The following is a 26,030-nucleotide window of genomic DNA, read 5'->3' on the forward strand; positions in this document are numbered from 1 at the left end:
TTGAAAAAAAATGGTTTTCTTACACTTAATACTATTACATTATAAATCAGGTAACCAAGTTTTAAGTGTTTTTAAAAATTTTGTTGTGATATTTAATAAATAGAAATTGATTTTATTTTAATAATTTTATGTTTCTTTACGGATTTAAACTTACTATTATAATTCACTATTAGAAGAACAGAATTCTTAATATTGTGTAGGGTAATCTAGACAATCAATTTGGAATTATTAATTTTTAATGTGCCTTTTTGGGTTATTATTCTTTAGAAATCAATAATTAATATATTCCTTGATCTTCCTTTTATATTAACCATGTTCTTAGACTTTTTTCAGTTTCACAATCTTTAGTATCAATTAAGAGAGACACGTACAGAGTTATAGGGACTGTCAGAGTTTAATCATGAATATTTATGCTTTACTATTACAACTATAGATAGCACCAATAAAGAAATGTTGCTTTTCCCTAGGTTTTAGGATAGAGCTGGACATAAATTTATATCCCCAAGATAGAAATGCAGTTAATTGATGCCATACATCTATTTTATGGTGCTATTATTTATGACATTAATTGAATAAATACATTTATTTCAAGTACATATATAGTAGTTATTCTGTGCTGTGCTTTTTCTAAAGCTTGATAGAGATTAACCACTGTAATTCTCCTAACAGTGCCATAAAATGGATGCTATTATCAATCCCATTATTATTGATGAGAAGACAAGGAACAGTGATATTAAGTTATTCACCTAGGGTTTCTCAGCTAATAAAGAGCAGAGAAGAGATTCAAAACCAGGTAGTCAGCCTTTAGAATTTGTATGCTTAGACACTAAGCTGCCTCCCTACACGTTTTCAAATCTAAAACTTCAACTGAACAAATTAGTAATTCTTTTATATTTCGGAAATTGGGTTCAAGAGAAGATAGCATTTGTGCAAACATCTAATCTTGATATTTTAGAAGTATGTTTAAAAAAAATTCTCAGTTCCTAAATGGTTAAAGGAACAGAAAAATAGGGAAGAAGGGAGGAAATCTCAAAGAAATTGGAGTAATTTTGTCTAGGAACAAATGTAATGTTCTATATAAACAGGCATAGCACAGAATACATAAGACCGGATGAATGGTTTGATGACCCATAATCACAGTGTAGTTCTATTAGAGGAAGGAAGATCTATAAAGATGAGTTGGTGGGAAACAAAGTTAAAAACAAAATTAAAGTTGCTTTTAGTTCTAAGTTTCTTGAGTACAATAAACTGGATGAGGTGTCATAAACTGATTAGCCCTTGATGTACAAAGCATTCTTTTCCTACCTTTTTGGGTAAGCCATGAAATCAGTTGTAAAAATACATTGTGATTTTAGAATATACACAAAATACTCTTTTCTGACAAATTTAATCTCTATTGTTTATGTAAATAGGAAAATTAGAAAGAGCTGGCATTTTTTCCATTATCTACTGTCCATATTAGAAAGCTTCATCCATTTTGCAAAGAAAGGCTCAGCAATTTATCCTTTAAAAGCATAAAGTTACCAAGTGTTAAGTGGTGAAATGTGTTAGAAGCATCATTGTATTAACTGTTTTCTGCCTAACAACCTGGAACTTAGATAAAAATTGAAGATTACATAGTTTTGATGATGTTTATCAATACTTTGAAGTTTTAAAATGAAATGTTTCCACACTAGTTGACAAGGTTTCCATTTATGAGCAGCCCTATAAGCTTGACTGCTCTTTAGTTTTTATCCAAACCTGTAATTTTGGTGTAAAACTTTCACTTACAATGAATGATGGGACTAAGGACAGGCTTAAAACCTGCTTTCCCCAGAGATTATAATTGGCTAAAATGGAACAATTTGATGGTATCTTATCTAGAGGGAAATGCCAGAAATTAGGCTTAAAAGTAACAGACAAGGGGACATGTGGACAAACACAGGCTAGTCAAAACCCTGTCTTATATAACTTGTATTAGGAACTAATGTGCCAGACCCCAAAAAGGAGAATATGCATTTCACTATGTTACACTCCTACAAAATAATGAAGGGAAAGTTTTTGGATACTAGAAAATAAACTAACATCATTCACATTTTGACCAAGCTACAGAACTTGATTTATTTCATCACTCTGTCCTTAAACACCTTCTTCACTTGCTTTTCAAGGCACCATAATCTCCCCCACCTCACTGGCATTTTCTTCTTCATATCCCATGTTGGTTATTCCTCATTCCCCCAATTTCTAAAGGTTGGAGCGCCCAGAACACAAATCCTCCCATCTTTTCTCTTATAATCCACACTTACTTCCTTATTTCACAAATCCATCATATTAAGTATTCTAGTTTCTGACCTTTGTTACACCATTATTCCAGAAGTATATGTTCACAATAATCACTTAATGACCTTGCCTAATATATTAGAAGACATTACTCATTTAGTATGTAACATTTTGGAAAATTGCAGAAGCTATGTCCAGACAAGTATTTGTTATCCAAATTATCATATGTCAGACTCTGTACAAGGCAAGTAACATAGGTTATTTTATTAATATCAGTGCAACCCTAATAGATAGAGTATGTTGATCCCATTTCACAGATGACCAGTGTTCCCAAGGTCACATTCCCAGGCATGATAATAGCTGATAGTTGGTTGAATGCTTACTCTGTGCTCCCTGCTGCTTTAGCTCATCAGTTTACTAACCCAATAGTCCTGAGAGGTAGACACTATCTATATTTTACAGATGAGAAAACAGATTTCTAAAGTAACTTGCTAAAGGTGGCAAAAGTAGTGGGGAGAATATCTACAGTTTACTTTTTAAATTCCCAAGTTACTGTCTCTTTTCATGTCAGCACAGTGTCTTCTGAGGAGGCAAAGAAGGAGCAATGTCTAGACAGACTATAGAAAGACCCAAGTAAAACACAGTTGAGCTAAGAAAGCAGTAGGAACTAGATAATCGAGGGTTAACAAGGGACTGGAAACTCAGCCAAGGAGGTAAACAAACAACAAAAGAGACAGTAAGAATGAACTCTACAATGTCATCTGATGAATCTGCTGGCAGGTCTTGCCACATGTTATCTAAGTAATAACAACCCTAAGAGCTGCTGAAATTCTTCCATTACCATGAGAGCCATTTCCCTTGATTTGCTAGTTTTTCCTCTTGGTAAATAAGATCCATTTTTTTAATAATAGCTGACTTACCTTAAGGGTTCAATGCTCTCCTCTGATCTTAAATCATGTGTTAAAACCACTATAGATTGCAATATATAAAACCAAAGAAACAAAAACTATACTTTCTTACTATGATTTCTACTTTTTCTTAAGATACGTTGTTAAAGTTTAATAGCGTTAAGGTGATGAATTTAGCTGCCTTAATAAACCTGATTCTAAAGAGTGTATGTTTATATTATTTCTTACATTTAAGAAAGTAATGTTCTAATTTCTTTGTTGAGTCAATAAATGCTATTGAACATCTAATATGTGATAGACTCTGAACTCTAGGCATTAGAGGTATGAAGAATCTAACATTTTATTTCCCCGCTCTCGAAGTTAATGATCAGGGGTGCCTGCGTGGCTCAGTCGGTTAAGCGTCTGACTTCGACCTAGGTCATGATCTCGCGGTTCATGAGTTCAAGCCCCATGTCAGGCTCTGTGCTGACAGCTCGGAGCCTGGAGCCTGCTTTGGATTCTGTGTCTCCCTCTCTCTTTGCCCCTCCCTAGTTCACGCTCGCTCTCTCTCTTTGTCAAAAATAAATAAACTTTAGAAGTTAATGATCAAACAGTAGGGGACACAGATAAGTAAGAAACATTGAACCAATGTATCACACACATACATACACAGAACTAAAAGTAACATATAAAATAAATAAATTCACAATTTCTAATGGAGTGAACTCCAGGGATAAGGCACACTTAAAGCTAGTTGAATCAGCAGTTCAAAGACATTGAGCATTAAAGACCAGTAGACATAAACATGCATACATGGGGATAAACTCAACTGGCGTGATAAACCAACAACTCAACTAGGTGAAAGAAAAGTGGTAGTTGAGGGAAAGGACACCAATATAGCAAGCTGGTCATAAGTAGTCAGCAAACTTTGGGCATAAATCAGTAATTTTAATAGGATTGAGTGTTGAATCTAAAGTCTGTTAGGGAACCTCAGGTAAGAGAGTGGCTATTTCCTAAAGATCAGTCAGGCTGATTTTGTAGAGCAGAAAGAGTAGATGACAGAGCATTAAAACCCAATCATTAGGCCTTTCTGAGTATAGGGACCTATGCAGCTACATTGGATTATGCCATAAAGCCTGCCTTGCTCTGGCATGTGGATTTATTAGTTACCTTCCTCCCTTTCATTATGGACATTATAAATAAAGTAGCTGGCATTCCTGCTCTGGGCTAGTATAACAGGACATTTAATGGTAGCCATGGTGGGGGCCTCCCGCTCATCCCTGAATTAGGTACCAATCATGTTCCATCATGGACATTGCAGGCCCTTGAAGGGTGTCTCAGCCTTGGGTTGGGGCAGCAGTTTAATGAGAAGGGGAGATGGACTTCTCTTCTCCCTGCAGCAGTTGCAAATTTTTATTTTGCCCTAAGCTCAGCAAATTATGTAGCTGGCCCTGTGCTAAAGACTGGGGGAGGGGAATAAACTTTATATTTCCACAGGGGGTGGAAAATGTCTTATTATGGGACATGACAAAGAAGCAAATGACAATGTTCATATCAGGGCTGATTTATTTTGCCAATCGGGTATGGTTTTAATATTCTTTTACTTGAAAGAAGGCAAAACAAACATGACAAAATGTGACCAATTCTTCATTATGATTGTTGACACAGGGCATTTGTTAAGTTAGTGTCTATAATTTTCAGTTTTCTTTTTTCCTTCAAAATTCTCCTTAAAATGATTATAAAAACATTGTATTTAATGAATAATTTCAAGCACTTTACCTGGAGTTTGAGGTATGTGGATTTATCATATCGACTTTTAGCCTTTTATAGTTTGAACACTGTTTTTCCTCATTGATTTTCCACGTGGTCTTACCGTAGCTAACAAATTGCCAGTTAAAATATCTCACCAGTATAGCAACATTCATTCATTCATTCATTCATTCATTCATTTATTCATTCATTCATTCATTCCACAAATTATTGTCTATATATGCAGATACTAGGAGTAAAGAAATAAAAAACAAGATTTTTGCTTCTAAGATGCTTGAAAACATGTAAACTAAAGATTATAAAATAATATGGTAAAGGCAGAAAAGCCCGGCATGCTATAATATTCCTAACATGCTGGGAGGTACAAGAAGTGTTCCTGGAAAACGTGGTATTAAAGGAGCTCATGGGCTTCACAGGATGAGTAGCAAGTGCCTGTGCATCAAGGAGTAGGAAGGACATTTCCATTAAAAGGAACCATATATGCAAAAGAAAATGGCACGTTAAGAATGTTGCAAAATGTCTGGATTGTGTGGAGGGTCAAGTGCATGTAGCAAAGTCGTCTTGAGTAGGTTTAGAGAGAAAGGAAGGCAGCAGACCATAAGGGGCCTTGTATGTCCTTCATATTTTCATAGGACTTTTTCAATCTACTTGGCACATGGACAGAGCCTGTAATCACATTCTGGCAAAAAAATTATGGATGGAAATATTTATATAGGTAATATATAACAGTGATAACAGTGATTCACTAAACAACATTGGTAAAACTTTTATTCAGAAGAATGGAGGGAGTCTAAATGGACCTTATATAAATCTAAAATTTCCGCAGTTTGAATAGCAAAAATCAAAGTTACTCAGCTTTATCTGGATTGGATCAGCAATCTGGGTGAAATACTTTATATTAAACTTCTCCCACACCGGCCTATCTTCTCATGATGAAATGCTTCCTCAATTTGTTCTGAGTTACTGGGAAGGGCACTTCTCCAATACACAGAATGAATCTGGGAAATCAATCTTCAAAGCATTTCGCCCTTGAGCTATCCATATATGTGTGTGTATTTATAAAAGAGAGAGAGGGTTAAAGGTTTTTTTCTTCAATTGTTTATACACACAGGATACATCCAATATTATGGCAATGATGCATATTCTTAATAATTTCTGGGATGATTGGCTTCTAATTTTATTGTTTGAAAGTTTAGATTTTCCTATGCAAATTTCCTTGAAACAAGGGAAAAATCTTCTCTATTTACACACACACACACACACACACACACACACACACACACTTGAGTATATAGATACGTATATCCATGAGGCCAATTCAAATCTAAAAGATATGTCAGAGTGAGAGTTATTTTGAGAATTATAAACTATGATTATCAAATATAACATATACAACTTTGAAAAGAAATAACCACTTGATTCTTAAGCAGTAACTACTTCTATGCGTCCAATATGATAGGATGATTTTTAGCTCTCAAAACATATTCTTTGAAGGAAATGAAACAGATTTCTATAATGATCTCAAATAAGCATATTTGTGAGAACAATTGCTTTGTCTTCTCAGAACACTATTACTGAAAACCTAAGAAGTCTTGATTCCTCTTTCTCCTAATAGTCCTTTCAGACATACACTTTACCAAATAGCAGTAGTTTAAAAAACAGTCTTCAGGACTGTCAGAAACAAATGACAATATTAAGTGGTTATGCACTGATGGTGTATGTTTCTTTGTTCTTAAAAAATCATATTACTTTCTTTTTAACTCTTAACTAAATACTGAGAAGCCCATGCATGGGACTCAGAAGTTAGACTTTAAGGACTTCTAATTTCAACCTTGCCTCTTGCTGTGAGGATTAAATATGATAATTCAGATAAAACTCTTATCCCAATGCTTGGTACTAATGAAATTTCATCTTTTATCAGCCTACATGAACACTTGAGGATAGGCATTATTTTTCCACTCCATAAAACTATTCTAGAAGATCACTAGGAGTCTGGAGTTTTCTGATATAAGGTTGATCTTGATGGTGTATCCATAAGGATATTCTCAATTATGCTGTGGAAACAAGCAGTCCTCAGATCTCAGTGGTTCAACCCCCCAAAATATATTTCTTTCTCATTTCCAGTGAGGGCCAATAAGAGGGCTTTGCTAACCATAGTTACCTCAAGATCTAAACTAGAGAGGGCACTCTGTCCCTAATGAGTTCCCAGAATTTTCTTGGCAAAGGGAAAAGAATATGGTGAATTAATCATTGGATCTTAAACCTTCAGTAACAAAGCAGCATGATTCTTTTGGTCCTTTGTCACTGGCCATTCATCTTCTTTCAAACAGGTTGGAGGAGTAGAATCCACTATGTGCCCTAATTGCAACTATCATTTCCTTTTAGATTAACTGTGAGGCAGATAATGAAAAAAAAAAAAAAAGTTTTCCTTGTTAGATAGATATTGTGAACAAATGCATCCCTGCTAAGTAGGAATTGTTTAATATTTAGGAAAATTTTTTGCTACCTACTTTCATTAGAATTTTAAAATTCCTCATAAATGAATATGACTAAAATCCATATTTATAACTTGAAGGGAATCATAAACAAACTCTGGCTAAATACCCAGTTCCTTTACTCCGTTTGCCAGGAATTCAGGAGACTTGGTAAGGACGAGATGCCACAGCACATCAATTTGATAATAAGGCTTGGAGAAATGTGTTTTTTAGAGCTTAAACCTATCAAACTTATTCTAGTGTTTGCCAGCTCCACTCTCACATATGTTTTTTCAACTAGGACAGGATGACAAAATACACATAAACACACACACACACAAAACAACAACAACAACAACAACAACAACAACAACAACAACAACAAAATACACAGCCCTGAAACCCTGCAGCAATGTGTCTGAGGTGTTAATATGGAATGCAGGTTCAGATTGCAGATTGGTTTTGTCTTAGAAGCAATGAGACTGCCACACAGAGAAAGACATTTAAAACATTACCTTAAGCTAAACAAACGCCACTTTTCCAAGGTGCCTCATCATTAACCTTGGAATGTTGATATGGCCAGGAACAGAAAAGCAGACAACAACAAGGTAACAGGCTATGAGAAAGGCAAAGAATATTTGTGATTTGTGGTGTGTGTTGTGTGTGTATGTGTTGTGAGAGGGTGGGGGAGAGAGAGAGGAGAGAGCAACAGAGGTGGAGGGAGAGGCAGAATAGGGATATTTAGCAATGGAGATGAGTGGTACCTCCAGAATTTCTGTATTAAACGGGGATCATAGCATGTGCGATGGTAGGGGCTTAAAGCTGCAGTTTCCTATCATTTTATTTCATTTATCCAGATCAAAAAATGGGGATAGGTAGGCATAACGAGGGGAAGGCATAGGCAACCACTGGTCACTCCTGTGACACCGACACCAATGGCGATTCTATATTTTCTATTTTTAGGGCTTTTTTCTTCCCTACCCCAAACAACAAAGTAGTCACTGTTACTACATTCTAGATACCACTTCAGTTTTTTTCTAAAATTGTAAACAACTGGGGCTATTTCAAGACTGTTTCTGCATTATTTGCAAGTGTTCACAGCCTGCTCTTAAAGTAGCTGAGTGATCCTTTTTGGGTGAGAAGAAGTTGGAGCGTGTTTGTTCCTACATACAATATTGCTGGCAGGTCAGTGAAGTCAAATACTATTACAATATGACTGTGTTGTCCTGCTGTACATTACATCAACAATTTGTATATAGCAAAAACAGATTTCCTGGTCCTGGCTGATAGCCCATTTACTCCAAGTAATCGTTGATAAAACACAGTTGCAAGACAGCAAGAGAATTTGGACAGTCCCTTGGAGTTTGCTAAAATGGATTTGGCCTGTGGCTCTGCTCCTGATAGCCAGCTGTCTTTTCACTACCACATTTCTTCTTCTGTGAATGTTATTTATAGCTTTAAAATGTTTTCAAGGATAAGGCGGTAGCACACACAAGGCATTTTCAGTGCCACGCCAATGATGGAAGCACTCAGAGAAATAACTGTTGTAGTAAGATAATCACTTTTTCATCCTTAAGGAAGCCCATTGTGAAGGAGCAAGCTGCCACTTCTTACTGGCTATTACATATTGCTGACAATGCCTCTTCCTGCTGTTCTTTTAAAGAGGACCTCAAATTAAACCTATTACACCTTAGATCCCAATTACATGGAAATCCATAACCTTTCTGAAATGTGTCTAAGCACTAACATGAACACCCACTCCATTCAATATTCCTACTAACTGGTTTAGGGTCTTGACATTGCCTAGTAAGAAGATTATAGAAATGCCTGAAGGACAATTCTGGGTATAAAACCAAATGCCCCCATGTGCATTACAATTGCCAAAAAAAAAAAAAAAAATCCCCTTCATCTTTTTATTAATTGTATAATTAATGCATTCTGTGTACTGATAAGAATAATGCCATGTAATTAATTTTTAAGAATTAAAAACTTGCCTTTATCCAGCCTCATGGTCTACTTTCATGTTTATAGCTGTGAATATAAATCCTCTTATCTAATTATAACATGACTGGTTTCATTGTTGAAACAAAGCAGTTCTTTGTCACTTTTTATTTGATTATGTAATATTTATTTTATTATATTAATTTTAATCTATCCAGGAAAAAAAATAAGACCCAAGGACTTAAAATTTTAAGTCTTCCAAAGCTTATCAGAAAAATGCCATGCTGCTTTGGATAAGGTATGATATTTCATTTGTTTTCTGTGTCTGTTTTTGTCTTCCATGATTACCCATTCTGTTTACCAAAAGGCTCAATTAGCATTTGAATAGTGAGCCAGAGAGCAGACAGGTTGAGAATTCTTATAGAACTAATTTGGCAGTCCTTCTCCTTTCCCCCCTTCTCCCTTCATAGCCTTTTCTTTGCCTCTAATCAAGCTGCAGTTATTAAAGCTAGAATAAAAGACCTGATTTTCCATTACATTGATGCATGCTGAACAGAGCCTTGATTTGCTTTTTCTTTCAGCAATGCTAATTGGACTCAAAGGAAATATTTAGTTTATAATAGCGAATGAAGAATTCATTTAATTTTAGGGAAGGGGAAAGTCAGGGATGGAACTAGCCTACATATATCCTTTTTTTTTTTCCAACTATTTCTTTCCTTTAAGAGTATTTATCATAATGCTTTCATAAATAGTAGGGTTATTTAATTATCAATGTTAATAGCCTCAGGTTAGGGAAATTTTTCTGATTTCTGCTTTGAAAGAAAAAAAAAATTCATGTGTTTGGAAAACATCTTTCCAGCTAAGCCTGATCGATGTATAACAAGGACTTAATTTAAATACATTAGTCTTCAAGGACTGTTTACTCCTCAGGTAGTGGCGTATCTTCTGGACTAAGTTCTCATCACCACTCTCCCTGTCAGATAATGGGCTGGTGTTGCTGATGGGACCATGCTGTTGTGACAGAACAAGTGGAAAACTTTAAACAAAGAAGCATGGTTAATATTATATTAGAATGTCATATCATATGCTGGTTCTCATATGAGAGGAGGAGGAGGAGGAAGTGCTCACTTTAAAAGTATGAATCAACAATAATAGAATTGCTGCTCAAAAGAAGAAAAGCAAATTTTCAAGAGGTAGAAGAGATTTTTGATATACCAAGTTCTGTATATAGTGTTCTGTTTAGATACTACATAAAGATTAAAAGCAAATTCTTCACTTAGAGAAATGTTTTCCCCTATGTCCATGTGCAAAGCTTCCAAGAATGTTCTGTCATTATAAAGGTGTTTTTATTTTCATCTACTGCATCACCTCTAATTATAGATTTGGCCGGACTCTCATTGCCAATCCTTTAACAGAACCAAAACAAGACTGCATTTGAACATTTATGATTTAACTTCTACCCACTTGTTGAAATGAAGCCCTCCACCCACTCTAGTCCTATCAAAGTACTTGTACTTCTCAGAAAGCATCATACTCTTGACTCTGAGCCTTTGAATATCTCTTCTATGTTCTTGGAAACCTTCCTTTCCACTGTGAGCTTGGCTTCCTTCTATTCATTCTTCAGGACTCAGCCTAAAAATTACTTCCTCTACAAGTCTTCCATGGTCCTCCATGCCAAATCCCATTAAAATATCACACAAAATATCTATACTATATATAAATATAGGTTCTTTAACACATGTAGTCTAGCACTTCCCCCACTCTGTGGTGACACTTTTCCTTGTAGAATCTCTCGCTACAGCCTCTGGGAACTGGATGGAGCCTGTCTTATTGATTCTTGTGTTGTCAGTGGCTAGCAGAATGCTTGGCAGAGGGGGCTTTTGATAAATCTGTGTAGAAAAAAAGATTTAGTCCAACTTGGAAAGGGTCGAAATTATAAAGTGAAATTTTGATTTGCTTAAACAACTGATTCAGGTTTTGATAATCTATAACATTAAATCACCTTACAAATCTAAATCATATTATTGGCAAATGGCATTTATGAAGACATGTATTAGCTATCACTGATTAATATGTTTCATATTGGTATATCTTTATTTACATCATTGGAGCTCTCTCTTCCTCCGAATAGGCACTGGAAACTATCTTAATCAAATTAATAACTCTCAAATTTGTAGCTGTAGTCTGGACCTCTCTTCAGAACCCCAGATCCCTTTACCATTTGCCAATGCGACATCCCCTTCGAGATATCTCAAAGGTATCCCATTTTCCACAGGGCCTAACACATGATTATTCCCCCACCCCACCAAACACCTGGTCTCTTCCCAGTGATTTTTTCTTAGTGAATGGCAGTATCATCCATCCAGTTGGTCAAATCAAAAATCTTAGAGTCATTCTGGTTGCATATCTTTACTTAATTGCTCATATCTAATATTAAAAATCCCACCTTATAAATACATACCTTTGTGGTCTAAGCTCCTTACTTGACCTACCCCAACTGGTTTACTTAAATCTTTTATTGTCCTGCTGCAACTCAGTTGCAATGGATTGATCTTTCCACTGCCAAATTTGGGCACTTCATCTTCTTTGTTAAAAACTTTTAATGTTGTCCTATTACTCTTAGGTTTCAAATAAGACTAATTAACTTCATTCATAGCACTCTGTGTAGTTTAGCTCCTACCTACCCTTCCAGCCTCATGTTATATACCATGTTATATACCACACTCCTCATTGCTTGTCCTCCTCTAGCCCTGTTTTTATTTATTTTTTTAAATTATTTATTTATTTATTATTATTATTTTTAATATATGAAATTTACAGTCAAATTGGTTTCCATACAACACCCAGTGCTCATCCCAAAAGGTGCCCTCCTCAATACCCATCACCCACCCTACCCTCCCTCCCACCCCCCATCAACCCTCAGTTTGTTCTCAGTTTTTAACAGTCTCTTATGCTTTGGCTCTCTCCCACTCTAACCTCTTTTTTTTTTCCTTCCCCTCCCCCATGGGATTCTGTTACGTTTCTCAGGATCCACATAAGAGTGAAACCATATGGTATCTGTCTTTCTCTGTATGGCTTATTTCACTTAGCATCACACTCTCCAGTTCCATCCACGTTGCTACAAAAGGCCAGATTTCATTTTTTCTCATTGCCACGTAGTATTCCATTGTGTATATAAACCACAATTTCTTTATCCATTCATCAGTTGATGGACATTTCGGCTCTTTCCATAATTTGGCTATTGTTGAGAGTGCTGCTATAAACATTGGGGTACAAGTGCCCCTATGCATCAGTACTCCTGTATCCCTTGGATAAATTCCTAGCAGTGCTATTGCTGGGTCATAGGGTAGGTCTATTTTTAATTTTCTGAGGAACCTCCACACTGCTTTCCAGAGTGCTCTAGCCCTGTTTTTAAAGTGTACTGTGCTAGGAGTACAGTTGTTCAATAACTTTAGTTATTCAATAAATATTTGTCAAATATAAGAACTATTCAGTAAGCTGGGTGTTGGTAACATGGAAAAAAACCCCTTTATATTGAAGTTATTTTTTTCTCCTTAAAAAATCTGTTATCATGATTTCTATGCAAGCTTTTAGGATAAATTATTATTTTGACAATGCCTAAAAAGTACGTCATATTATCATCTTATGAAGTAACAAATTAGCAGCTATTTGTGTACCCTTCAAGTATGAATTAGTTTATGAGGTGAGAATGAGCCTGAGTACTTGAAGAAGTTACAGAAAAGAAGGCAAGTAAGTTAACATTTTTTCAAGTGTCCCCTCCTCTAACCTTTATGTCCATACATTTTCTGATAATACCAAAGATATTAGTATCTATTCAATTTTTAAATAAGGAATTAAAGTACCAGAAAGAATAAATAATTGGCATACATTATATTATCAATGTGTAGTAATACTAGAATGCAAATCTGTAATTTTTGGCTTCCATACAACTTTTCTTTATATTTTATACATGTACAGTTTCAGGGGTACAATTACAGTGCATTTACCCAAACAAAATTATTTTCTCCTTGGCAGTGAAGTTTGTCAATTTATATGTATAACAACCAACTATTTTTATTTCTACTTTAAATTCATTAAAAAGAGTAAGTCCTTGCTGGGAGCATATTTACATTTGTTTTTTCAAGTACTTATTTCTCACTTTTAGCATCTTCAAAATAATTCTATTTGGTTATTATTTTTTCCCAGTCAAGACCAGTAAAAACAATCTTTATGTACATTTGTTATGTGCTTGTAGTGGATTGAGTAGTGTCTCTCCAAAATTCATGTCTACCCAGAAACTTAAAATGAGATCTTATTTGGAAATAGGGTCTTTGCAGATATAATTTGTTAAGGATTGAGATGATATCATAATGGGTTTAGATGGGCCCTAAATCCAGTGACTGTTGTCTTTTATAAAAAGAGGAGGGAATATAGAGACATAACAAAGAGAGTTATATGAAAGTGGAGGCAAAAATTGGAATTATGGTCTACCCGTGAAGGAATGCCAAGGATTGCCAGGACCATCAAAACTAGAAGCAAGCAAAGAAGGACTTTGCCTAGAGCGTTCAGAGGGAGCTTAGCCCCGCCCCCCAACAATTTGACCTTAGACTTCTAGCTTCCAGAATGGTTAGAGAATAAATTCCTGTTGTTTTAAGGTGGCAGCTTGTGGTAATTTGTATAGCAACCTTAGAAAACTAACACAGTGTACCGAATTACAAATTCGTGAAATTACATTTCACTTTAGGTAAGAGTTCAGTTGAGAGATGCCTTAGGTATGATGTTCCTATGAGCTCTGACCTCTACTACCATTTCCATATGGGTAACTGACTCATTAGTAATGCTCTAGTAGCTTAAAAAGAAGATGGACAGATTTCTTGGTGTCCATGAACTTTTAAACCATGATGGATGTAGGAGACAGAAGTGCAATTTACTATGCCTAAACCTGGCCATCTATTTTAAGCAAGAATATAGACAGGAATAAAACACTGAATTATTTTTAAGAAGCAGACTGACTGAGACACTAGTTGTTTACAGGAGCTGGGAGGGAAAAGTAGAACAGGTTATTATGGAAGAGTTGATGTGCCTACATTCACCCACTCCGCATCTTGTCATTCACATCTTTGCAAGCTCAAACAATTAAACAACAACAACAACAACAACAACAACAACAACAAACTTTTATAAGGATTATATAACCCATCTCTGGTATTTAGAAAAATGTCCTCTGCTTTGTATTTCACACTGCACGTTTTCTCCTGTCTGTAGCTGAAGTTTTTTTTTTTTCTCTCAATTAACCAAAGATAAGGATGACTTCTTTCAAAATACAAATCCATAAATTTAGGAGGAAAAATACAGGCCAGGAGGTAAATTCATTAAAACATGTATGTGGTACAGACTCAAGTCTGTCCAAAGCGGTTGATGTGCTGATCACACTTTTGGCTTCAGAAGATACAGATTGTTAAAACTCCATCCCAGTGTTTGTGGCTGGGTTGTTTATTACAAAAGTAAGAATCACTAACATGTCCTCTTTGCTAGAACCATAAATCTGAAACATCTCATAAAAACTGGGATTTGACAACTGCGATACCATGGCTCCCCCTGCTGTTCCAACTCATATTGTCAGCTGCCTCTGGCAAAATCATTTTTTTCCCTTCTATTCTCCCTCCTCTGACTTTCTGATATCTAGGTTTCTGTTTGCTTTTTAATCCTTCATCTCACCTTTTCTGCTATTTAGCACCCAAAGGCAATTTTAAAATCTATTTTTTATGATTCTCATGTTAATATCATCTTTTACATGCAGGAGGTCCCTAGGGTGATGCTGCTTTTCTCTAAGATCATTTCAACAACTCTGCCAAAGCTCTTTTGATCCTTTACCTCCTACCTCTGAAATGCAGCTTCTTCTTGCAGGGACCACTCACACTAACCTCTCTGCACACTCATACAGTAGTTAAATCAACTGGAAACAAGCAAAAAGTACATAAAAGCAAGAAGTGTTGCTAAGAACTTTAGAAAACAACCAGAGAGTAGCATCAAAGCTTTTGCAAATTCTTCCTCTTTCCAAATTAACACTCTGTCAAAATAAAGGAGGCTACATTACTCCTGGCTTTTTTGTCCATTAATATAAAGTATTTTTTATGACCGTTTCGGGAAAGCTAGTATACAGTCATTGCCTCCATTTTCTGTATGAAATGGAGTTTTCTTGCTCTGAGCCATAACTCTGTCATCTTAGGCAAATTAACGTGTGCGTATGTGTGTGTGTGTGTGTGTGTGTGTGTGTGTGTGTGTGAGTTGTGTATTGTTTAATTTATGACTTGAAGTACATTCTGGGAGATGCCTGGAGCCATGAGTTATATAGGCAATTGCATAATCCTGATGAAGTAAGATCTAGACCCTGAGGACATTTTCCTAAGTTAAAATAATGTATTACACAGGGGATAGAGTATGTATATACTTTGACAAGTAAGCATGGAAGGCTAACTAACTTCTTGTAAGGAAGACCAAATTGAAGGTGTTGCCTGGTATTTGTAATTAGAAACCTCCACATATACCTTTCTGACTGAATTAGAAACCACCTGAAGACAAACATTGTAAGTGGTTCTCTTGCCGTTTCAGCATCAGCACAGAAGTCATCTGATGAATTTTGTGTGGTTGAAAGAATTAACCTGTGTGTGAGGACTAAAGGCCCTGATATTCAGGCAATATCCTTCCTTTCTAGATTAACCTTAAGATTCATTCCAAATGAAGTCAAAGAAAATTATGATTTCAATCATTAGCTTTCCACCGAAGATTTGTTTACACTTTTTCAAATAGCAGATGTTACCTTTGCAAAATATCCTACAAAGTTCATGGGACAGATGAAGTGTATTAGGTATTCTGAAAGTCAAAACAAATCACAGAGGAAATCATATAGGAAATACTTAATTTCCAAATTGCATTCTGCAAATAAACTTTAAAAAATATGTGTTAGCAGTCTTTGTGGCCCATCTCCTTCAAGCAAAGCACAATGCTGACATAGTTTTCGAGAGTCGTGGACCTCCACTGATAAAACAGTAAACCTGGGGTTTACTGCTCCTCTGAAAAAACGTGTACAGTAGTGTTTCCTGGATATCCTATTACCCAGGATAGCATAATATGTGAGGCCTGCTTTTCAGTTAGAAATGTGAACATTATGATTCTTTTCAAACAGCAAACATCTTAAACCCCTCGCACTGTTGCAGCATGGGGCACTTGCAACCATGAGACCCAAATCCGATGACCAAAGGAGAAAGATGAGTCATATACCACAGGAGTGCAAAGGCTATGAAGGAGGACAAATCACACTGACAAACCACTAAAACTAGGAGCCTCTGTGGGGTGACGCATACCTGAGGGCAGGCCTTTTACACAGCATATTACAGGAAGGAGTGTGATTATGAAAGCAAGGCCTTAATGTATTTTTTCAATTGTTATACATGGAGAATGCAAATTCCGTAGTTTTACTGTCAAATTATAAAAAAAAGTGCTGATTGTTAAAAAGAATATAATATATCCTTATGTTCATTATCACCCCTAGATGGAACTATTGGGAACAATTCCATAAATTTAATTTGAGGTCATTTGAAAATACATATAATAAGCTTAAAAACACAGGCATAGTTGGTTATGTGTCCAACTTTAGCTCAGGTCATGATCTCATGGTTAGTGAATTCAAGCCCTGCATTGGGCTCTGCAGTGACAGCACGGAGCCTGCTTGGAATTCTCTCTCCCTCTCTCTCTGCCCCTCCCCCACTCACTCTCTCAAAATAAATAAATAAACTATAAAAAATGTAAGCTTAAAAACAATAAGAACAGCAACAATGAATATTATTATTATTTTGTTCCACAAAGGAAACTATTTGCAGCAGATAAAAGGATCCTGGGGAAAAACTTTAAAAGCTGTGAGCCTCCCCCAAACCCCAGAAGGGTGAATGGGTTCCTTTTATTTAAGGTTAAGATGAATATTCAGAAAGGGGAGTTTTGTCATTATATGTAGAGGTGAACATAATGTCACACATGCATCTTAAGGAAACATGTCTATACATGCATTGTATGCTACAAAACACATATAAGTTATCATGTAAAATAACTTTATTTCTCTCTTTTCCTCCGTGTGTGTGTAGACATTTGATTTTAAAAACATAAATGAGTCAGGGTGCCTGGGTGGCTCAGTTGGTTAAGTGTCTGATTTTGGCTCAGATCATGATCTCATGGTTTGTGGGTTCGAGCACTATGTCGGGCTCTGTGCTGACAGCTCAGAGCCTGCAGCCTGTTTCAGATTCTGTCTCCAGCTCTCTCTGCCCCTCTCCTGCTTGTGCTCTGTCTTTCTGTCTATAAAATAAACAATAAAATTTTTTTAAAAGATAAAAACATAAATGAGATTTTATAACATTGATATTAATATCCTGATAGAATTTTCTTATAGGTGATAAAAGCCAAAAATACTATGGGGGACAGAAAGAACAGTTAGTAGACCTTATATATATAAAGAAGATAAGAGAGAGGGAGCATCTAGACAAAAATTGAAATAATTTCCTTTCAGTGTTCCTGATTAGGAGTTATACAGACTCCTCAGTAAATGAGAATTTGAGATGTATCATAATCTATTGGGTTTATATATATTTTGTCTGTTTTATTTTAATACTATATACTATACACTACATACATTTATTACTGGAAATTTAGTCTCAATCTTTCACAAGGCGAATAATGCTTTAACATATTATTATATTCACAGAACCCCATCCAATAATTACTGTCCACATTCTGGATCTTAGTGTGATACAATCTAGGAAAATCTTACCTGTCACAAAATGTTACCCTAACAGAGTTTATTCTTGTCTGAATGTGCTCACATCATAATTATGCCAGCATTTCCTCCACTGATATTACATGGGATTGTCTTGGTTAGGATATTAATAGGGAGGCTATGGGGAAAAATAGTTCATGTAAAAATAAGTTTGAGAAAGGTGGGTGAAACAAAATTCAACAGTAGTTCAGGTATTCTGAGCCTTGGTAAGATACCAGTGTTCTTGATGCATGCCAAAGGAAGATAGGATGCCTGGTTTCCCAAAAGAATTTCTTCCTGGAGCCTAATTCTGAGCAGTGGACCTATTTACATCTTCTAGAACTGGTATTCAGTGGCATCCAGTTTGGGAAATGGTTTAGTCCTAATAGGTGCAGTACATGAAGTTATTAAATTTGGGGTGATCTTTCGCAGTGTATTCTGAGTGTCTCAAGTGGAGACATATTTTTAAAGAAGGTAAGGAAAACCCAGTAGTTTCTGTATTTGGAAGATAAGTCCATATTTTAACTTGTATTTTTTTATATATTAGTATATTAGAGCAACATTAATTTTCCTCTCATGTATCTATCTGGAGACAAAGAGCTAGAAGTGGTAAGACCCCAAAAGGTAACTTGGTAGGAATGCTAATGATCTGTTATATGAAATTTACACCTATTCTCTAAACACAATTATTCTTTTATAATTGCCTTATTTCAAAATGATTGATACTTTTTACTTCATTTTAAGTATAGCTTTTTCTTCTCTTTCAAGTTCATATTAGCTTCAAGAAAAAACTCACAGTCCACCTTGAGTTTAGTAATTTGAATCCATTCTGTTCATCAGCAGTAGAAAACATTCATATTTTCACAAAATATATACAGCATCAGATAACTCCTTTAAATCTTTTGCACAATTTCTATTTGGTGGTTTTCCTTCTAGCATTGTTTGTTAAGTTGAGATGGTTTTACCCCTTTGTTGATGATTCCTCTGCAAAGAGAGAGACTCATTTGATGGCAAATCTAATTAGAACATTGCCTTTACAACCAAATAAATATATTTGGATGGACAGTATTTATTTCTACTTCATGAATTGCTTTGGAATTGAACTATTTATCAAGTATAAAATGGTAAGGAACATGGATTCATTTGACTGCTACTATAAAAATTGAATATAACCCTTTCTCAGATGAAACAGCATTTTGCTCAATTAAATTCCAGGCTAATAAAAGTAGCTTCTCAAAAGGGAAAAAATGGATTCCATTCATTTTGATAGTAAATAAATGAATGAGTGTAAGAAATACAGAATCTATTTTATCACATTATCCTCATTTTATTTATCATGTAAAGATGATCAAGGAACACTTATCTGTTAAATGATTTAACATATATATAAAGCATTTAACAGAATTTCTCATGCTGTAATATTATTTCTTTTCTTTGCCCTCTTCTTGATAAACAAAAGCAAACTTTCAAAACATCAATTCACTAAACCAAAAAAAAATGTATACATTATGTCAGTAAATCATTATTTGGGTGAATAGAAAAAAAATGTTATTGCTAATAAAGCATCAGCTTCCATCTAATGAGCAACTACTATGTGCTGAGGATTGTAACACCCAGTTGTTCTAAGATATATTCCAGGATTCACATCTGTTGTCCAATGGGAATTTTTATGTCAAGCCAAAGTGTGGGGTCAGCCAAACCTGAGCTATAAGGCTTAAAAATGGAGGATAAGTGGTTTCTTCAAAAGGAATATTGGGAGTCTGTTACCAAAAGAAGGGACATTAATACTTAACAGGGACATAAGGTTTTACAACTTCTAGCCTTTTAATATAATCACCAACATTTATGTATTTAACAGAATTTTAATTCCCCATTGTCTTCTACCCTGAATTGTATGGGATTTTAGTTTTAATATCACTAATCTTGAATTCTTAGCTGTTATCTGAATCCTTGACTTCACCCCTTTGATAGTTCCTTATCTTATGCCTACCATTACATGTAAACACTTGTCAGCATTCTCTGCTCTGCTCATTGTCCACTGTCTTTTTCTTTTAAACAACCATTTTGGAGCAGTAAAATTGTTGTTGATTACAGGAAGGAGAGTGGACTAAGTTCTGCAGCAACTTTCAAAATAAAAGTAGTGAGTGTTCACTTCTAATCTTTGAAGGTCAGTTTTGGCCATTGTTCCGGCAGAATGCCCAGGATTGAATCTGCTCCAATATTTTATGAAAATGAGCAAAGAGTACTATCTATTGAAGCTGAAATGTTTGAGGAAATATTAGACCATCAGGAAAAGTGTGGTTATTAATTAAATTTATAAATCTATCAATTTCTAATCACTGGCCCAGAATGTAGATTAATGATGATAATTTATAAATAGATGTTTTCTCTTACAAAAACAAAGAGCGAAAACCAAGTATTAAATGGTTCCTACTTAGATATTTTAAGAGTCTAATTTATACTAAGTGAGATTAAGTTTCTATTCAGTTATTTTCTCTTGACACATAAGCAACTTCTCAAACAACATGTTTATTATTAAATTCAATGAAAATAAATTACAAGTACGAAAGAAAAGACGGAGATTTATTTTGGAAATCTGTTTCCACTTAATACTTTCATGCTACTTTGACATTAGGACGTTTGTTTTACTTAACAGCTGAAAATTGAGGTGCGTTCATATAAAGTTGTACTTTATATATAGGGAGCAGCAAATCAAATTTTAAGCAGCAAATCAAATTTTAAAATATTAAGCACTTTTTACATCCATAGCAATACAGTTTGAATTGCCTATTAAAGTTTGAAATCTGTAAATACCAGTAAATACTTTCTAAAATTTCAAGCATTTTAATAAAATAATTTGTAGAAGAAGAGAGAAGAAAATACCGAGTCAACATTCTTAGAATGAAGAAGACTAAAAATGAGCTTTTTAAATGTGTGGCTAATATAACCAGTCATCACCAGAAAACATAATAGCTATTTATCTTTGCAGTCACTCTATTATATGGAAGCAATGGAATTTTGATATCTTGGAATTTATAATCAAAGACAGCAAGCAATGAAGATGAATATGAGTTAACTGCTTAATATTTAGGGTGACATATTTTATATCTCAGTGTGCAGTCTCTAAGAAAGTTACAATAAGTGTATTTTTGATAAAAGTGACATTTTCTAAGTTCAGAAATTTGTTGCTACTCATTGTTTCCATTTTATTCAGGTGCTTGTAATGATTTTTGATACCCTAGGTATAAAATTTTTGAAATATTTCCAGTAAATGTATTACTGATGACAGATGTAATATAAAAAAGTTAAGGTTGCAAACAGACATTCAGCCAGTGATTTCTGCACTAGATCTTGGAGCTAGAGGCCACCTGGCTTTCATGTCCTTCTTTTAAGATTTGGCATTCTAGACTCCCATCCCCTAAGATGTTACATGTGTATTCCATATCACAAAGCTAGTAAGGCGATAAGGAGTTCATTTTAGATCCAACCAGCACTGTACTACGTCATGCTTAGGAAAAAAAAAAAAACAACAACAAGGAATACAACAACAAAAAGCAGTATGCTTTATTTAATTGCTTTTTTCTAATAACAAAACTAACAAATCAAATTCCACCTTTATCAAAAGCCTTTAAACATTAACAGGAAGCATGTAAGAAATGTATTGGCTGTTTGAGCCATAATATATTATTCATGTAATGTTGGAACTGTTTATGGGACACCATTTACTATATAAGAGAAAAACCATATTGTCTGTGTATATAATTTGAGACAGCCTTATGTTGAATGAACGATTGATCCCTATAATATTCCTTATCTCATTTTTATTCAATGACACATTTTAAGTAAATATTTAACTGTTTTTCATAGATGTTATTTATTAAAGTTCCCAAAGAAATGAGAGAGGAGAAAACCCCAAATTATAATGAATTAAGATAAGCCTCTCAGAGATTGTTGTGGATAGGGAAAAAAACAAAGCAAACAAACAAACAAAAAAACATCAGAACAGTTAGGGTGTTATAATTTGAAGAAATCTGTATTTCTTCCCTAATTTTACTTCTAAACGATGCTCTGACATTTGAAAGGTTTCTTGATTGACTTTTGACTATTCTCCTAGTATTGGTAAAGAATACTTGCCATCTTTTGAATACCTACTAAGTGCTGGAAAATGTTAGCCCCAAGACTGCCATGAGCTATGATAAACACCTTTCATTTTTCGTCATGTATTTAGGTTATCTTCAGAACATCTTATGTGTATAAGGTTAATCAAACAAAATAGAAATATCCCTATTAGGTAAATGTAGATTATGGGATAAAATCCATCTTATAAGACATAGGACCATAACTGGTTATATCCCTGCTGCTTATATGAACACAATATTTCAATATGAGAAAACTCCCTGGCTATACAGCCAATAACTCCTCTTTTGTGATGGACACTGTTTATGCTTTTGATTATTATAAATTTTAATTTCTTACATTACTGTTATTACTGCCATATGAATTTTAACTGTTTTTTCTTATATTTATCCCTGATATATCTTTGTGAAGCTATAATGGAATTATTACAAATACTCATTATTATGTACTCAAAATAAATTGCTTCTCAGAACTAGAACCAGTTCCTGTTTTCAACCTAACCGAGTTGTGATTATCTTCCCATGAGTAGCCCCTTTTCTCAGCTTCATTGAGAGCAGGACTTGAAAACAACCACAGACCGGATTCAATTCCACAATGCATTAAAAATAAATGAACATTTTAGTGGAATATCAGAGTGAGATGTAGCCACGGGGCAAACTTCGTAAAATCCTCTTTGAACCTGTGTACTCTTCACTCACCACCCAGGGTTTTTTGGGTCCCCAAACCATTTCAGTTCCTACCTCCCATCTCTGTACTTGGTGTAGTGGGTGGGTGCAGGGACAAAGAATAGGAGATAGAAGAAGCTATCAGCTTTGTGTACCCCGTGACTTTACTCCACGAAGGGAGAGAGTTGGAAATTCTATAAATTGAGCTTTATGCTTATGTGAACATGAGCTCAAATACCAGTTTTGGAACTTACCAGTAGTAATACATTTGGAAAGTTTTTAGTAAATATAAGTCTCCTCTCTCTCTCTCTGTCTCTCTCTCTCTTTTAAGTTGTAAGAGTTGAATTTAACCTCTTACCTCATAAGATTGCTGTGAGGGTTAAATGAGATGAGGTAGGTAAGATATTGAGAATATATTAGGCCTTCAATGAAAGTTAGTTTCTTTCCCTGTTTGAACTGTAGTGTGCCAACTTCTTTGTCCACATCCTGAGGTTACCTGTTTCTTGATCCTTGTTGAGAAGTTTGTTATGCTTCTTTTTCTCTCTCTGGTCTCAGTGAGGAAACTTCTTATTCCATGTGCAGATTCTGTGAAGTTTCACTGAGTGCTGACTGCATACAACAGCACTCCAGCCCAAATGTGAAAAGCTTATTTCATACCCTGTGGAGCCAGGCAAATGTTTCAGAGCCATAGCACAATGAAGTTGACATTTGTTAAAAGTATTTGACGTTCCTAACCCATTGAGTTAAGTGACTATAATTCACTAATAACTCAGCAGAGGGCTTTGGTCCTATGGCAATAACAAAATTAGTCATTTTGATATGTTATAATTTTATTCCATTAGTTATAAAATACAAGATAAAGTTTAATGCAAAGCGCCCATCCTTCCTTGTCTTTTCTTTCTTTCACTCTTGTACTTGCTATACTGGACATTCACTCACCCTTTTTTCTTTGGGTTTTTGTTGTTGTTGCTGTTGTTACTGTTTATTCTTACTTATTTTCATCAAAGCTCCCCTACTCTTAGTCCATATGACTTGGATGATGCAAATCCCACTTGTGTCTCCAAGACTGGTATTCTCTTCAGAGCTGGCCGTTTAGACAATTACATTACAGAAGCTATACTGCTTGAAGCAGGGATAGCATGAAAGCTGCAAATTTAGCTGTTGTACTGGGAGGAGAGAAGGTGGCCCGTTGAGTTTTGTGTGTTTTCCTAAGCATAATGCTTTATTCATTGTGGTGACCTTGAGGATGGTGGGAGGTGAAAGGTGAGCTGGCAACTTTCCTGGTATGGAAGGAAGACAGAGCAAACAAAATTAAAGAATGAAAGAAAGTAAAATTCAACCCCAGTGACATTGCTTAAAGCTCTAGATCAAGCTGTACAAGAGGTTGCCATTTGACTTATTTATGTAAGCCCATAAATTTCTTTTTGGTTTTCTTTAAGCCAGTTTTCTTTGGATTTCTCTAACTCATGATATAAACATTCTTTTTTAAAAATTTTTTTTAGATGTTTATTTTTGAGACAGAGAGAGACAGAGCATGAACAGGGGAGGGTCAGAGAAAGGGAGACACAGAATCCGAAGCAGGCTTCAGGCTCTGAGCTGTCAGCACAGAGCCCAACACAGGGCTCAAACTCATGGACTGAGATCATGACCTGAGCCGAAGTTGGATGCTTAACCGACTGAGCCACCCAGGCGCCCCAGATATAAACATTCTTAATTGATACTTCCCTATCTCTGTTTTTCTTTTGTGAATACTGATTTTCAACTCATCCTTTTCTGTTCTATTTTTTTCTTTTCCCCTCCATGTACCATTTCCCTCCATCTTTGTTACTCCACAGTTTAACTTAAGTAAAATTGTGAAAATATCCCCCTACATGAACAAAAATTCTTAAAATCATTTATTTATGATGTCTTCCCTTCCTTGAGGTGTTACTTGCCCTTTATATGTGATGTCCTTTTAAGACTTTTAATTAGTTTCTATCATGCTTCTTAAGGGACCTGGCATGGTACCATGCACCCCATATGCACTCAAAGTATTAATTGGAAATAATGATAATGATCAACCTCATGAAACATTTTTAACTCTGTCCTTATTCACCTGGCAAGCTGTGAACATGAAAGATGGCAGAGTACTAGCCACCAGGAAGCAGAATTAATGAGCAGGGACAATGTCTAATTCTATATATTTTTAATCGTGCTTATTACAGTTAGTATGCAATTTAAATTAATAACATTAAGAACAGAATTGGCAGTTCCCTTGTAAGATAAGTCAGTAAGTTCCATCCTAATAGGCAATGAACCAACAGGTTATGACAGCCATATTTTTATTTGTTCTTTCCTCCTCCTTTGGTTTTCCATAGAAATGCTAAAGAATTCTTTCAGAATACCTTAAAATAATCAGCATTTCTTCATTTCCTCATGTCTTTCAAAAGCAGATCACATACTGGATTCTCTTCCAGAGCATTTCATCTGGATTTATAAAGCCATTTTCATATAACCTGGACCAACTACCTTTATTTCTATTCTGAGACACTTCTTGCCTCTCTGAGATACTGCTTCACTTGCACAAATGTGAGCTGGGAAGAAGCCAACAGAGTGAAAGCAAAATGTGCGTGGTCTGGGCATACAGACCTTTCTAGGATCAGTCTGAGGGATCAGAGTGGGGATAAGCTAAATCCTGCATTTTTTCCCCCTCTCTCTTTCAGTCTTGACAATGTGTATAAATGCACATCAGCAGTTAAAGTAGTTACAGAGCTTGCCTTCACCTTAAGTGGCTTGTCACAAGGACTTCAGGGAGATGACATATTCTTTGGATATTCTTAAATTATACTTTGGTTCTGAATTTTCCACACTCCTTTTCCTTAGGGCCGTCCCACTGATGCAGACTACTTAATAAAATCACGATTTCTTCCCCACGGTAGTCTATATAACCAAAATTATGCTTGTTTAAAAAAATGATATAGGTATATGGGTAGAAAAAAGACTGGAATAAAATATGCCAAATGACATATTTGGTATCTCATGGTGCTAATCTGAATGATAGTTATTTTTTAAATTAACTTTCTACTTTTATAACTGTCTATATTTGGTAGGTATT

Source organism: Panthera onca, chromosome A1 (assembly GCF_046562875.1).
Source record: "Panthera onca isolate mPanOnc1 chromosome A1, mPanOnc1 haplotype 2, whole genome shotgun sequence".
NCBI classification, from domain to species: Eukaryota; Metazoa; Chordata; class Mammalia; order Carnivora; family Felidae; genus Panthera; species Panthera onca.